The 12,734-nt window shown below is 34.7% G+C and overlaps 1 protein-coding gene across 4 annotated transcripts in view; it reads left to right on the top strand.

Annotated features, from left to right (window-relative positions):
• Nucleotides 1-1,687: 1,687 nt before the first annotated feature.
• Nucleotides 1,688-12,734, top strand: part of MTN1 (methylthioadenosine nucleosidase 1) — a 28,325-nt gene continuing 17,278 nt past the window's right edge. Inside the window, exons 1-2 of one of the 4 annotated variants that reach the window (XM_088846492.1) lie at nt 2,219-2,979; nt 9,987-10,313. The gene's annotated coding sequence lies outside the window, so the exon portion shown is untranslated. Of the gene's footprint in view, nt 2,980-9,986; nt 10,314-12,734 lie in introns of all 4 variants that reach the window. The other 3 variants (XM_088846488.1, XM_088846490.1, XM_088846489.1) reach the window with 3 other exon arrangements.

Genomic DNA, 12,734 nt, shown 5'->3' with positions numbered 1-12,734 from the left:
TCTTGTGACAACAAAATATTTGAATAAGAGTACCATGTGGGATGTGATTCACGCCTGCATCCACGTACAGAAAAATTAGCAGACCTAGATTGAATTTTTACGAAGGCATATATAGAAAGTATCCGAGAATCTAAGGTTGGTCAGTAGATTAAGAAGGTTAGATCTTCAAAAACCTGGGGTCCTATAATGCTTTTAGATAGGTCTTTTACCTGTGTCGCATGTCGAATAAAGCATAATACTTATAGGTAGGGCTTTTACCTAAGTGGCATATGTCCACTAAAGCATATAATCTTTTTGGTATGAAATTTTCATTTTTGAAATTAATCATTAGGTGAGCAAATTCATTATCATCATCATCGTCAGAGTTTTTTCCCAATAAGATGAGAGAAAGTAGATTTAGGTAGGTTGGTCATGTGTTGTGCACATCCAATATAGTATTTGTTAAGAAGTGCGAGTTAGTTCAAGTGGAAGGTTAAAAAAAGACAATGGGTAGTAGACCCAAAAAGACATGATTAAAAATAGTAAAAAACGATATGTAGATTTATGGTGTTACTAAAGATATGGCCTTTAATACAACAAAATGACGGACCAAGATTGATATAGTCAATTTCAATTAATTGGGAAAAAACTTTGATGATAATGATGATTTCCCCCGTTTTCACACAACCAATTTCCAACGGTGGTCATCATGGATGAGGGATTTTCATTTGTCAATTCAAATAAGAGTAAGCAATGGGCGTGATAACAAACATTGCTTATTCTTAAAAAGGTAAGACTTCCTATTGTGCCCTCAGTCAAGAAAGCTCAGCCTATTGTCTAGATATGGATAAAACTCCATTACTACCTCATCTCTGTGCGGAGCCAGAGGTTCTTTTCTGGATTGCTTATGTTGTAGGCAAATCATATCTACGTGGACAAAAATTAGCCTTCAAGCTAGACGCAAGGGTAAAATATGGATGACTATAGAGACGAAACTACCCTTTTTTGGTCTTTTCAAAAAACTGAAATGGGTATGAGAGACCAACTCAGCATACAGGAAATCTTTGTGAAGGATCCGCGATGCACCATCCCTAGAAATTAAATGGCCCATGTATTCAGCTTCCTTAATACCAAGCCAACATTTTGATTTCCTAGCAAATAATTTATAGGATTTCATTGTCTCTAATGTGTTATGTAAGTGCACTATGTGTTCTTCCCAAGATGTTATATACCAAAATATCATAAAAAAACACCAAAATAAATTTGCACAAATAAGATTTAAATAACTCATTCATTAGGCTTTGAAATGTAGAAGGTGCGTTGGATAATCCGAATGGCATCACCAAAAATTCGTAGTGGCCATCATGTGTCCGAAATTCCATCTTGAAAATGTCTTCATCATGTACACGGATCTGGTGGTAACCCGATAGTAAGTCTAGTTTTGAAAATACAGTGGCCCCATGTCAACCACCGGAATCGATAACTTGTCTTTTGCAGTCACTTGGTTGAGTGCACAGTAATCAATGCACATCCGCCAACTGCCATCCTTTTTGCGAAACAAGAGAATTGGGGAAGAAAAAGGACTTTGACTGGGCCTAATGACTCCAGCATGCAACATGTCTTGTACGATTTGTTCAATCTCACTCTTTTAATAGTGTGGGTAACGATAAGGACATACGCTGACTGGTGATGCCTTGGTAATTAATGTAATTCTATGGTCATGTGACTTGTACGGTGGTAATTCCTTGGGTTCATCGAAAACATCATGGAAGTCTTCTAACAACTCATGGAGTCTTGGATTAGTATTATCTTCAAGGGCCGAGCTAATTATACTGAACAAGTGTAAACTCACACCGGGCCCATTTTTTTTTTAAGTCTTCATTGCATTTGTCTCTCCCATAATTGATATTTCTTTAGATGATTCCCCTTTAATACAATAGGACTTCCCATTAAATGAGAATTTCATCCATAAAATTGGGCCCAATGTTATGAGCCAATTTGCTCCTAACACGACATCATCGCCACCCAATTGAATGATGTAAAATTCAATTATTACCTCCACGCCACGTATAAAAACTTTAACAGCTGGGCACCGTCCTTCACTTCTCAATTTGTGACCATTGCCCACCGTAACTTCGAGGCTCTTAACACGGCATTACCGTCGCCCAATTGAATGATGTAAAATTCAATAATTACCTCCATGCCTTGTATAAAAACTTTAACAGCTGGGCACCGTCCTTCACTTCTCAATTTGTAACCATTGCCCACCATAACTTCGAGAGCTCCTCTACCATGGGCGGTAACACCAATCTTCTTTACAACTGCAGCATCTAAGAAGCTATGGGTGCTTCCCGAGTCTATCAACGGGTGGCAATTCAGAGTACCCGTGACATGCATCGTTTGTGGAGCAGAAGTACCTACAATGACATGAAGAGATATCTCCAGCAGAGATGGTGTACTCGCAATAACCACCTCTTTCGTTGTGGTTCCTTCTTCCACCTGAGTGTCTTTCTCATCATCCTCCAGCCACGCACCCTCCATCAAATACAACTTCTGTGCCTTGCACTTATGTCCAAGTGAAAATTTTTCGTCGCAATTATAGCACAGTCCTCTATCTCCCCTTTCTTTCATTTCAGCAGGAGTGAGGCGTTTGATGGGCAGATTGGAGATTTTGGAAGCGGTCGTGCTAGTCCCACCTTGAGTTTTTCCACCATCAAATTTTATCACACGTTTTCTAGCCCCGATTTTTTCTTCTTGTAATCGGGCAAGCCCTATCGCTACTGATGAGTTGGGTTTGAACATTTGCACATTTAGCCGGATCTCTTCCTTAAGCCCACCAACGAAACAAATGGTCATGCTTGGTTGGGGCCTTCTGTACGGTTTGCCAGAGCTTCAAATTGAGTCTGGTAATCTAGAATTGTGGAATTCTGCTGAAGCTTTGCCAAGGATGCTGTGGGATCTTCAAATTCAGTGGTCCTGAATTGAACCTCTAAAGCTCAGGTAAATTCTTCCCAATCCGTTACAGCTTCTGCCTTATCCATCCATCTCAACCACTGTAATGCATTCCCCTCCAAGTGAAAGGAAGCAATCATGTGCCATTGTTCAATAGGAGTCTGATGGTAAGAAAATAATTGTTCAGACCTGTAGATCCAACCTGCCGGATCGGACCCATCAAAACAGGGAAAATCCAAGCGAATGGTTCGAGTTTGAATATAGTTGTTGCTTGTCTTGTGGCGTGACTCTTTCCTTCTGTTGCTAGAATGATTATCTGAGTGTTCCCCTTTGTCACGACCAAGTGTTTGTGAGATTTGATCATACTTTATGTGCATTGATGTGATCTTGTGATAGAGATCGTTTATGTAAATTGAATTGTCCATGCTGAACATAAGCATCTTTCAACTAAGAGACTAACTGATCAAGCTTGGAAATTCTAGTGCCTTCAGCCATACCAGATGTTCGGTACCTAACCAATACACCCTTGGGTGATGGAAACATGAAAAGTTACGCCCTTAACCCACCTAGGATGGTTACATACCGCCACGCTCTGCAGTCGACGTCCTCGACGGCTCTCACTCTTTGGTGGCTCTCCCGCTATGGCGGATCTCACTCTGTTCAGTTAGCCCTTTCCATAGGTAGCCCTTTCCACAGGTAGCCATTTTCTAGGATCGATGTCCTCGACGGCTCTCACTCTATGGTGGTTCTCACTCTATGGCAACTCTCACTCGGGTAGCCCTTTCCATAGGTAGCCCTTTCCACGTGTAGCCCTTTCCTAGGATTTGAACCTGGGTCTCAGTGGTTACTCTGATACCAAATTTGGTGCGTGATTCCTCTTCCTGCGAGCAATTTTTTAATTCTAGCTTGCTTCGAGGGAAGCCATGACCTCCTGAAACTTTTGTTGCAGAAAAGTTAATTTTTTTTCATTACCCTAAACTTTACTACTAAATACAGACTCCATAACTGACTCAACAACTGACTCCACAACCAACAGACACCATTACTGACTCAACAATTGACTCCACAACCAACTCCTAAACATATTGCATACGTGCCAAGACCAGCCACACATCCACCTAACTGCGACACCTAAACAATAAGGACTCCAAACTAAAACCAACTAACAGAAATCAGTAAGACACTTGACTAACAGTTAACACATTACATATCAATGTGGCTGCTTTTTTCAACAACTACTTGAATTTTTAGTAATAATTCAGTTCTTTTTTTTTTTTTCCTCTGATGATCAAACGAAAAAGAATTAAATTCATCAATTAGTGAGGCTATTAGTGAACATTGTTCAGTATTTTTGTTAAGTAATATTTTGATTTCTTAGTCTCTTTTTCTTCTGCTTAATATCTACGAATCTTTGTTTGTTCTCTCTTTTAATGTTTTTTCTCTTTGTCTTAATCTGAATTATCATTAATGTTTCTGTTAATCAAAGTTTTTTGGAAACAGTTCAACTTTTTTCATTCATGAAATCTTGCTTTTTCTGGTATGCATGCTAACTTTTCATCATCTTTTTATATGATTTTTCTGAATTTTTTTACTGTAATATAAACTTCCTTATTAGTGTGAATCTGTATAAGTTTCATCATTGCAATAGTTAAGCTTTCATATGCTACTTAATCTAGTTAAATTTCTGCCATTTTTTCTTTTCTTTTCATTTTTATTAATGAAGATTTTGAAAAAAAAATCTTCTTTGATTCTACAGAAGTTGATCAAATTTTTTTTCTTTCATTTTCCGTTCATTGAAAAGAAAAACTAGTGCTTCATGCAACTTTTTCTTCTAAATTACTAAATTTATGTTTTTGAAAAAACCAAATCTTTTAAAAATTTCAGTTTTTTGAAAACCGAAAATGGGTAGTTTCGTTCTTTTTTTTAAAAAAAAATTGTTATGAAGTTTAAAAACGGACATATGTGTAATAACATAAAGTTTTAGGTATTTCATAATAACGAAAAATAAAATAGATATTTACATAATATTCCAAAATAAATAAACATATTACACAAATCTATAATCTTTTGAATTTTTTTATTTTTTTATGAATTTTTTAAAGATCCCAAGCTTGACCACCAAAATCGGGATATAACCGAACTAACCTAGAGGGGTTAAAAGGAAACCTGGATAGGTAGTAGAAAAAATGCTCGTGTTAGGAGGTCCAACCCCAGGCTGTTTAAACCCCGTAAACCAACTAAAAATTTGCACGCCCTATGGGCGAGTCCTGGTAACTTAGCTTGGTTCGGTTCGACCTAGCAGGTTTTCCTACATTGATTCAAAGTAGAACAAGAATGCCACTTCTAAGAAGTTCGATGTAAGTTCTACCCTTGAGAAATGAGCGTGTCGTGAAGTTGGTGATCGTAGAGCCCAGATTTTAGATTAGGACCCCTTCATTTTTTAGAGAGAAGAAAAACTATATTTCACAGTATGCTCTGCCTTTTTTTTTCTATGTGTTTTGTTGTATCTTCATCTCTGTCTTTGGCTTCCCATATTTATAAGAAGAAGAAGGGCCAACGTTCCTTTTTCTCCAATAGGTTTATGAAAAAACTACTTCCGTAATCTCAGGGACACTCATCCAACTCATCCATATGAACGTTGGAAAAAAGGTTTTAATTATTTACATATTACATTAAAACTATTGTATGACTGGATAAACTTAAGTAAAACATGGGATTCCTCCCATAAAATAGTGAAGCCCACATTTGTAGGCAAAGCCACGTGAGGCTTCATGGCCATACGCGTCAATATCTTCCACTTGGCCATGATGGCTAAACATAATAATAAGTCGCAAGTATACTTCCACTTTTGAGTATAACCTTTAAACAAATATCTTGTCATGAGGTTTTTCTCACGTTTTCGTGGATATGCCTCTCAGAACAAATGTCCATCATGAAGATTTTCACGTTAATGTGGATTTGTTAATATGAAAAATAACTAACTTAAACATTTTTAAGTCCCATTAAGCTAGTGTGCCTAGACAATAGTTCAATACTTGACCCTTTGTTAATGAGTAAGCAATCATATCTGATGATGGCAAGTAATTAACAGTTACTTCATTTTTCTCAACTACATCTTGAATGTCGTGATATTGGACATCTATATGTATTTTGCTCCACTTTGAATTAATTTAATTGCGGTTTGATTATCACAAAACATTTAGATCGGTCTATCGATTATTCGCAGTTCAAGTCATCTCTGAAGCACTTTTTCCAGACAACGAAAGTACATGCAATGCTATATGCAATGTACTCTGCTTCATGTGTGTACCTAGCAATACATCATTGTTTTGTGCTAAACCTGAAAACAACTGCACATCCACAAAGGAAAATGTGTCTTGAGGTGGACTTACTATCGTCCTTATCCTTAGCCAAATCTACATCTAAATATCCTATAACTTCAAGCTATTCTGTTTGAAAACACAATTTAATATGCTTTGTTCCCTTAATATATCTTAGAATTCTTTTGACTGCTTTCCAATGAGCTATGCTTAGATTACTTTAATATCTACTAACAAGTACTACGACATAACTCAAATCTGGTATTGTATATCTTACTACATATACCAGGCTACCAATAGTTTGTGCATAAGGAACATTTGGTTTTTTTTATTCTTCTACTGAACAATCCTTCCGAGACAACTTTAATCCCTTTTCAATAGGAGTAGACAATGATTTACAATTTTCTATTTCAAATCTTTTAAAAACAGAGTCAAGATATTTCTCTTGGCTCAAGCACATCATTTTTTATTTTCTATCTCTAGTTATTTTTATGCCTATGACATAAGATGCTTCTCCCATATCTTTCATCTCAAAACTAGAAGAAAGCTATGACTTAGTCTTATCAATGATTTCTAAACTAGAAGAAAGCTATGACTTAGTCTTATCAATGATTTCTAAACTAGAAGAAAGCTATGACTTATTCTTATCAATGATTTCTAAGTCATTGTCAGCTAATAAGATATCATCTACATATAATGAAAGTAGTATGAATTTTCTCTTACTCTTCAAGACATGCACACAATGGTCAAATCTATTTACTTCATATCCTATATGTACCATGGTATTATGAAAACTTAAGTACCATTATCTTGAATATTGTTTTAAACCATATAAAGGCTTATTTAATTTATATACTTTATTTTTTTGGCCTTTAATTATGAAGCCCTCAGGTTGCTTCATGTAGATGGTTTTCTTTAGTTCACCATTCAGGAATACTGTATTTATATCTATTTGGTAAAGTTCTAAGTCATAATATGCAACGATTGCCCAATTATCCTATAAGGGAATAAGTGTCGACATAGTCGACTCCCTTTCTTTGGGTAAAACCCTATGCTACTAACCTAACTTTAAGTTTATCAATTGATCTATCAGATTTTAATTTCTTTTTAAGTACTCATTTAGAACCTATATATTTCCTATCTTATAGTAAATCACATAGATCCTAAACTTTTTTTTTCTTAATATAATCTAATTCTTTTCTCATGGCATTAGCTATTCTTGAGATTCTTGTAACTTCATAGTATCATTGAAGCTAAAAGGGTCATGGATTTCACCTAGGTCAATATGGTTGTCTATCTCCTCACTCATATAGACATAAAAATCATCAAAGTATGATGGAGGAGCTCTAGACCTCTTTTGACAACTTAACATTGGGTGTGTGGGTACTTTAACATTATCATGTTGATCATGGTTATCCATATCCACTGTAGGTAGTAGTTCTAAACTTTATTTTTATTAATAGTATCTAATTCTTCTATCATGGCATTAAGCAATTTTTGAGATTCTCGTGGCTTTATAACATCATTGAAGTAAAAAAAGTCATGAATTTCATCTAGGTTAATAAAATTGTCTATCTCATCACTCATATAAACATAGAAATCATCAAAGTATGATGAAGGAGCTCTAGACCACTTTTGACCACTTAACATTGAGTGTGTGGGTACTTCAACATTATCATGTTGATCATGGTTATTCATATCCATTGTAAGTAGTGGTTCTAAGTCACTTATGATATTATGTGAATTATCATTATCCATTATAGGTAGGTTTTCTTCATTAAAATCTTCCAAGAACTCAACATCTATGCTTGCAACGAGTCCATTATCTTTATGATAAAATCGATAACCCTTTGAGCCTTCGGGGTATCATATACAATTATAAACTAAAGTTTTGTTTTCTAACTTATTTCTATATCAATAATATTATGACATATGCAGTCGACCCCCGCTTCTTTAAGTTGATTAGATCAAGTTTTCTAGCTATCCACAATTCATAAAGGGTAAAATCTATTGCCTTGTTGGAACCCTATAAAGAATACTTGGATATGCTTATTGCTACTCCCCAAAAGGTATTGGGTAGACTAGCATGAGCTATTATGAATCTAGTCATTACAAAGAGGGTTCTATTACGTCTTTCAGCTATTCCATTTTGCTATGGTGTATAAGGCATAATAGTATGCCTCTTAATACCATATTCTTGGCAATAAAGTTCTAAGAACTTTAATGTTTCTACCCAATTGGTTTTCTATTTCATTTTTATATATTTTAAATTTTAAGGCTTCTGATTTATGGTGGATTAGATAAATATATCCAAACATAGAAAAATCATTAATAAAAGTGATGAAATATGACATCTCACTATTAGTTTTAACATTGAGGGGCCCACAAATATATGAGTGGACCACATTCAAGAACTCATTAGCTCTCTCCCTTTTATTGAAAGATTTCCTATTCATTTTTTTTGAAAAATAGTACTGACAGGTTGGAAATTCCATATTATTTAAATTTGGAATAAGACATTTTTTTATTAACATATTTATTTTACCATTTCTTATATGTCCAAGCCTAAGATGCCATGTGTATGGATCAACACCCCTTGCACATAACTAGAATAGTTAGAAATTTTATCATAATCTTTCTCATTTACATGAAGAAGAAACAAGTTATGGTCATCAATTAAGTGTCCCCAGGTATAAATTTGTCTACGCTTTTCGATTGATACTTTTAATGATCGAAAACGGGTATCAAAGCCTTCTCTAATGAGCAATAAGATAGATACAATATTTCTCCTCATACAAGGGGCAAAATATACATCAATTAATACAAGGTCAATTGCTTCTACATACAACCTACAAGTTCCTACACCTAATACGTCAGAATAGGTGTTGTTCCCCCATGTAGATGCATTTTTCCTCAGCTTTTATTTCTTTGAACTCCTCGAAGAGACTTTTGAGCTTGAAATATGTTGATTAACTCCTGAGTTTACCCACCTTCATTTGATGTGCAAGCTGACACTCAGAGACCACACAAACAACTTCGCACATCTTGCTTCTATTTTTTCTATGCTTTCAATTTTATGGGTTTCTATTCCATCGGCAGTGATTTTTGAAGTGACCTGACTAACCACATGTGAAACATTTTAGCGGTCCTTATTTAGTTTCTTAGTGTAGGGAATGGTTCCATTGTTTTTGAACTTATTGTTCCTCTTATTTAACTTCCCTTGAAATTTCTGGTTGTTAAGCTTGGGTTGGCTAGAATTGGGAGATCCTTGAGCAAGCATGAGCTCACTCTTTTTATCTTTTGTTTATGTGTTCTTGCTCTAAGGCTAGTTGCATAGGTAGGTCCCCTACTGTAAGAGATTTGGCATTCAACCTACGTATTATTATTACCATCCTCCATGTAAGTGGAAGGCTATTTGAGATTGTGGAAACTAGTCATCTTTTAAGAATTTTTCTAATTTTTTCTTTTTTTCTTTAGTTGGTTTATCACCAAACTATTGATGGATTTTTTCTTAAAAGATACATTATTCTTCTTAGATGATGAGATATTTCATCTTCCTCTTCCACATGCCAAAATTGGTTCTATTCAATTTTTCAATTCTTGAAAGTTCAATCATTGCTATTCTACTGGTGATTTGCTATGTTATGTTTTAACAACTAAACTCCTTTCTAAGTTCTAAACAAATAAGCTTGTTAAAAGAAGCTAAATAAGGCACCAAAATTATTTAATGTGCAGGTTTAATTTCAGTTATCAAGTGATGCCTTCTACAAAGAGAGCTACAATTAATTTCAGTTATCAAGAGAAAAGCACTACAGTTGGGTTTTTTCCTTCCTACAACTGTAACTTTTAGTGAGAGAAAACAAAATAGTTTGAGGGAGAGAAGATAAAACCCATATAAGGTAAATGAGTCAAGGAGAAGAGAGAAGATACCACCCATCGGTTCTCAAGGTGGACAGTACGGCGATACCTATTAAAAAAGAAAAGCAATAGTTAATAAAAAAAAAAAGGGTTGTGATCCCTCTGTGAACCTTATGTGAACCTTTGACAGCAAGTAGCAAACAGGTACAAATGGGGCGAGGAAACCCTTTTTACTTGTTTATTTATTATTAGTACAAACGTCAAACTGCCTCCACTTAGTTTCTTATTGTCATTATATTCTCCCCTTTTATTGTGAAATTCTAAAAGGCTAAGGTAAGGCCAATGTATATCGATAGGAAAGAAAAAACAATCAAAGAGATAGACGAGTACTCCTGTTGAAAAGTCAAAGATGGAGTACTCTCTTAAATTGGGATTAAAATACAATCAATAGATACATGAAAAGTGGCCAATCGTATAATCACATAAAAAAAATAACTGCGAATTCCAAAAAACTGGACCATAGGCATCTGAATGATGTTGACACGTATGGTTATGAGGCCTTATGTGTCTTAGCCTATATTTGTGGGAATTCAATATATCCAACGGTCATATGGTCCAACATCCATATGAACGTAACTCTTTGTTTTTTTCAGAGACCCATTAGAGATCAGGAAACCCTTTCATTTTCTGAAAGACCTGTTAGAAAAATATAACGATTACCCCTTCATCTCCCTATAAATGAGAAGCCAGAGAGAGGATGTGAATAACAAGAAAAATGTCCACTCTTTCTCTAAAAAGTGAAGAGATAAAAAATACAGGCTCTGCGATCATCAGCCTCACGGCATCCCTTCTGTAATCTCGGGTTTAGTCTCTTCCATGCTTCATCAATTTTTACTATCATTGGTATCAGAGCGTGGTTGCTATAATGATCTTCGTGCTGTTGTAATTTTCTCTATCTCAATTACGTGCCTTTTCTTTACTGTCCCGTGTGCATGAGCCGTGAGTTCTTTCTTTAATTTTTTTTTGTTTTATTTATTTATCTGTTATCATTTTTTGTTGGAAGGCCATCTTCTATTTTAGAAAAGTAAACACGTTTTAAAAACAATAAATCTCTATTGGCATTATTGCAGTGAATTTCAGTGCATACCACTTATTGTCACTGAATATCATGCATTTTGATAAGCACGTATAGTTACGTGGAACCTTAATCTGGCGCTTTAGACCAACCCGGCCATCTCAAAGAGTGTATATCTTATTCTTTTATCATCGCAATTGTTTAAAGGATTAGCATGCAATTGTTTAAGAGATTGCTTGGAATTACAAAGTGATATTGATAAAATGATGAAAGGATAGATATTTTATATTTCATATGGTAGAATTTTGTGTCATAGAGATATAATCGCCTTTGTGAATAAAATTATCCATACGGCTGAAAAAAAAAAATTTCTTCGATAAATATCAGTGGCTACAAATTGTGCTATTCTATGGCCTTAGATATTGCCACTATATATAAAATAATCCGTGCAGCTGAATGTTTTTTTTCTTCACTAAATATCATTGGCTACAAATTTTGTTATTTTGTTGCCTTATATATTGTTGATATTTCTATTAAAAAAAACAGGAAGGGGGCTGAATACATATTTTTGATGCCTTATATATTGCTGATATTTCTATTAAAAAATAATAAAAAAAAGAAAAGAAAAAGGGGGAGACAAAATTACAGAAGACTTATTTTTTCTCTTTTTTTTTGTATTGCTGATATTTGAATGCAATTAATGCACTTATTGCCTTGGTGTGATATAGAAATTGATACTTGATATGTGCTCTTTTATTATAAGGGCTCACACACCTTGATATTGCTCTTGTACCCTTGATAAATAATAATAAAGATGAATTTTATATTATCTTTGATGATTGTAGTACTTACTTATAGATTGAGAGATTGCCTATTTCATCAAATTTTTGTGGCATCACTTAATTATTGCTATTATTTATGAAATAATTGCAGCTCTCTCTATATATGTCTTGACCATATAATAAATAATTTTAGTGGCCTGTTTAGCTTCTTTAGAATTTAGAAACTATTAGGTTGCTCACACATAACTTAGCAAATGGCCAGTAGAATTGTAGTGGCTGAACTTTCTAAAGTTGAAAATTTTAATGGAAACAAGTTGGCATGTAGAAGAGATAAATGGAATATCTCCTCATCTAAGATAGAATAATATACGTACTAAGAGAAGATCCACTAGTGGTTGGTAATAAACCAACTGAAGAAGAAAAGAGAAAGTTAGAAAATTATTTAGAAGATGTCCTCATAGCAAAAACTTCAAGGTTAACTTTTATGCAAGATGACCTTATTAAGGTTTTTGAGCATCATGAAACATCAAAGTGCATGTTGGAGGCAATAAAAACTAAATATGACTCAACATCTGAAACACATATCCAATTGATTTTAGAGCAATATAACTCATTTAAGAAAAAAGAGGGTAATAACGTAGTGGAATATGTACACAAAATGCTTGTTAGGGCTAAGGACTTAACCATTCTGGGAATGAAGTCCCTTAGGGCCCGTTTGGGTACATGGATTCATAATATCTTGGATTTTGCCAAAATCCACTGTTTGGA

Source organism: Amborella trichopoda, chromosome 9 (genome assembly GCF_054954075.1).
Source record: "Amborella trichopoda isolate Santa Cruz 75 chromosome 9, AtrichopodaSantaCruz75HAP2 v2.0, whole genome shotgun sequence".
NCBI lineage: Eukaryota > Viridiplantae > Streptophyta > Magnoliopsida > Amborellales > Amborellaceae > Amborella > Amborella trichopoda.
This window is presented reverse-complemented; position numbering and strand designations above follow the sequence as displayed.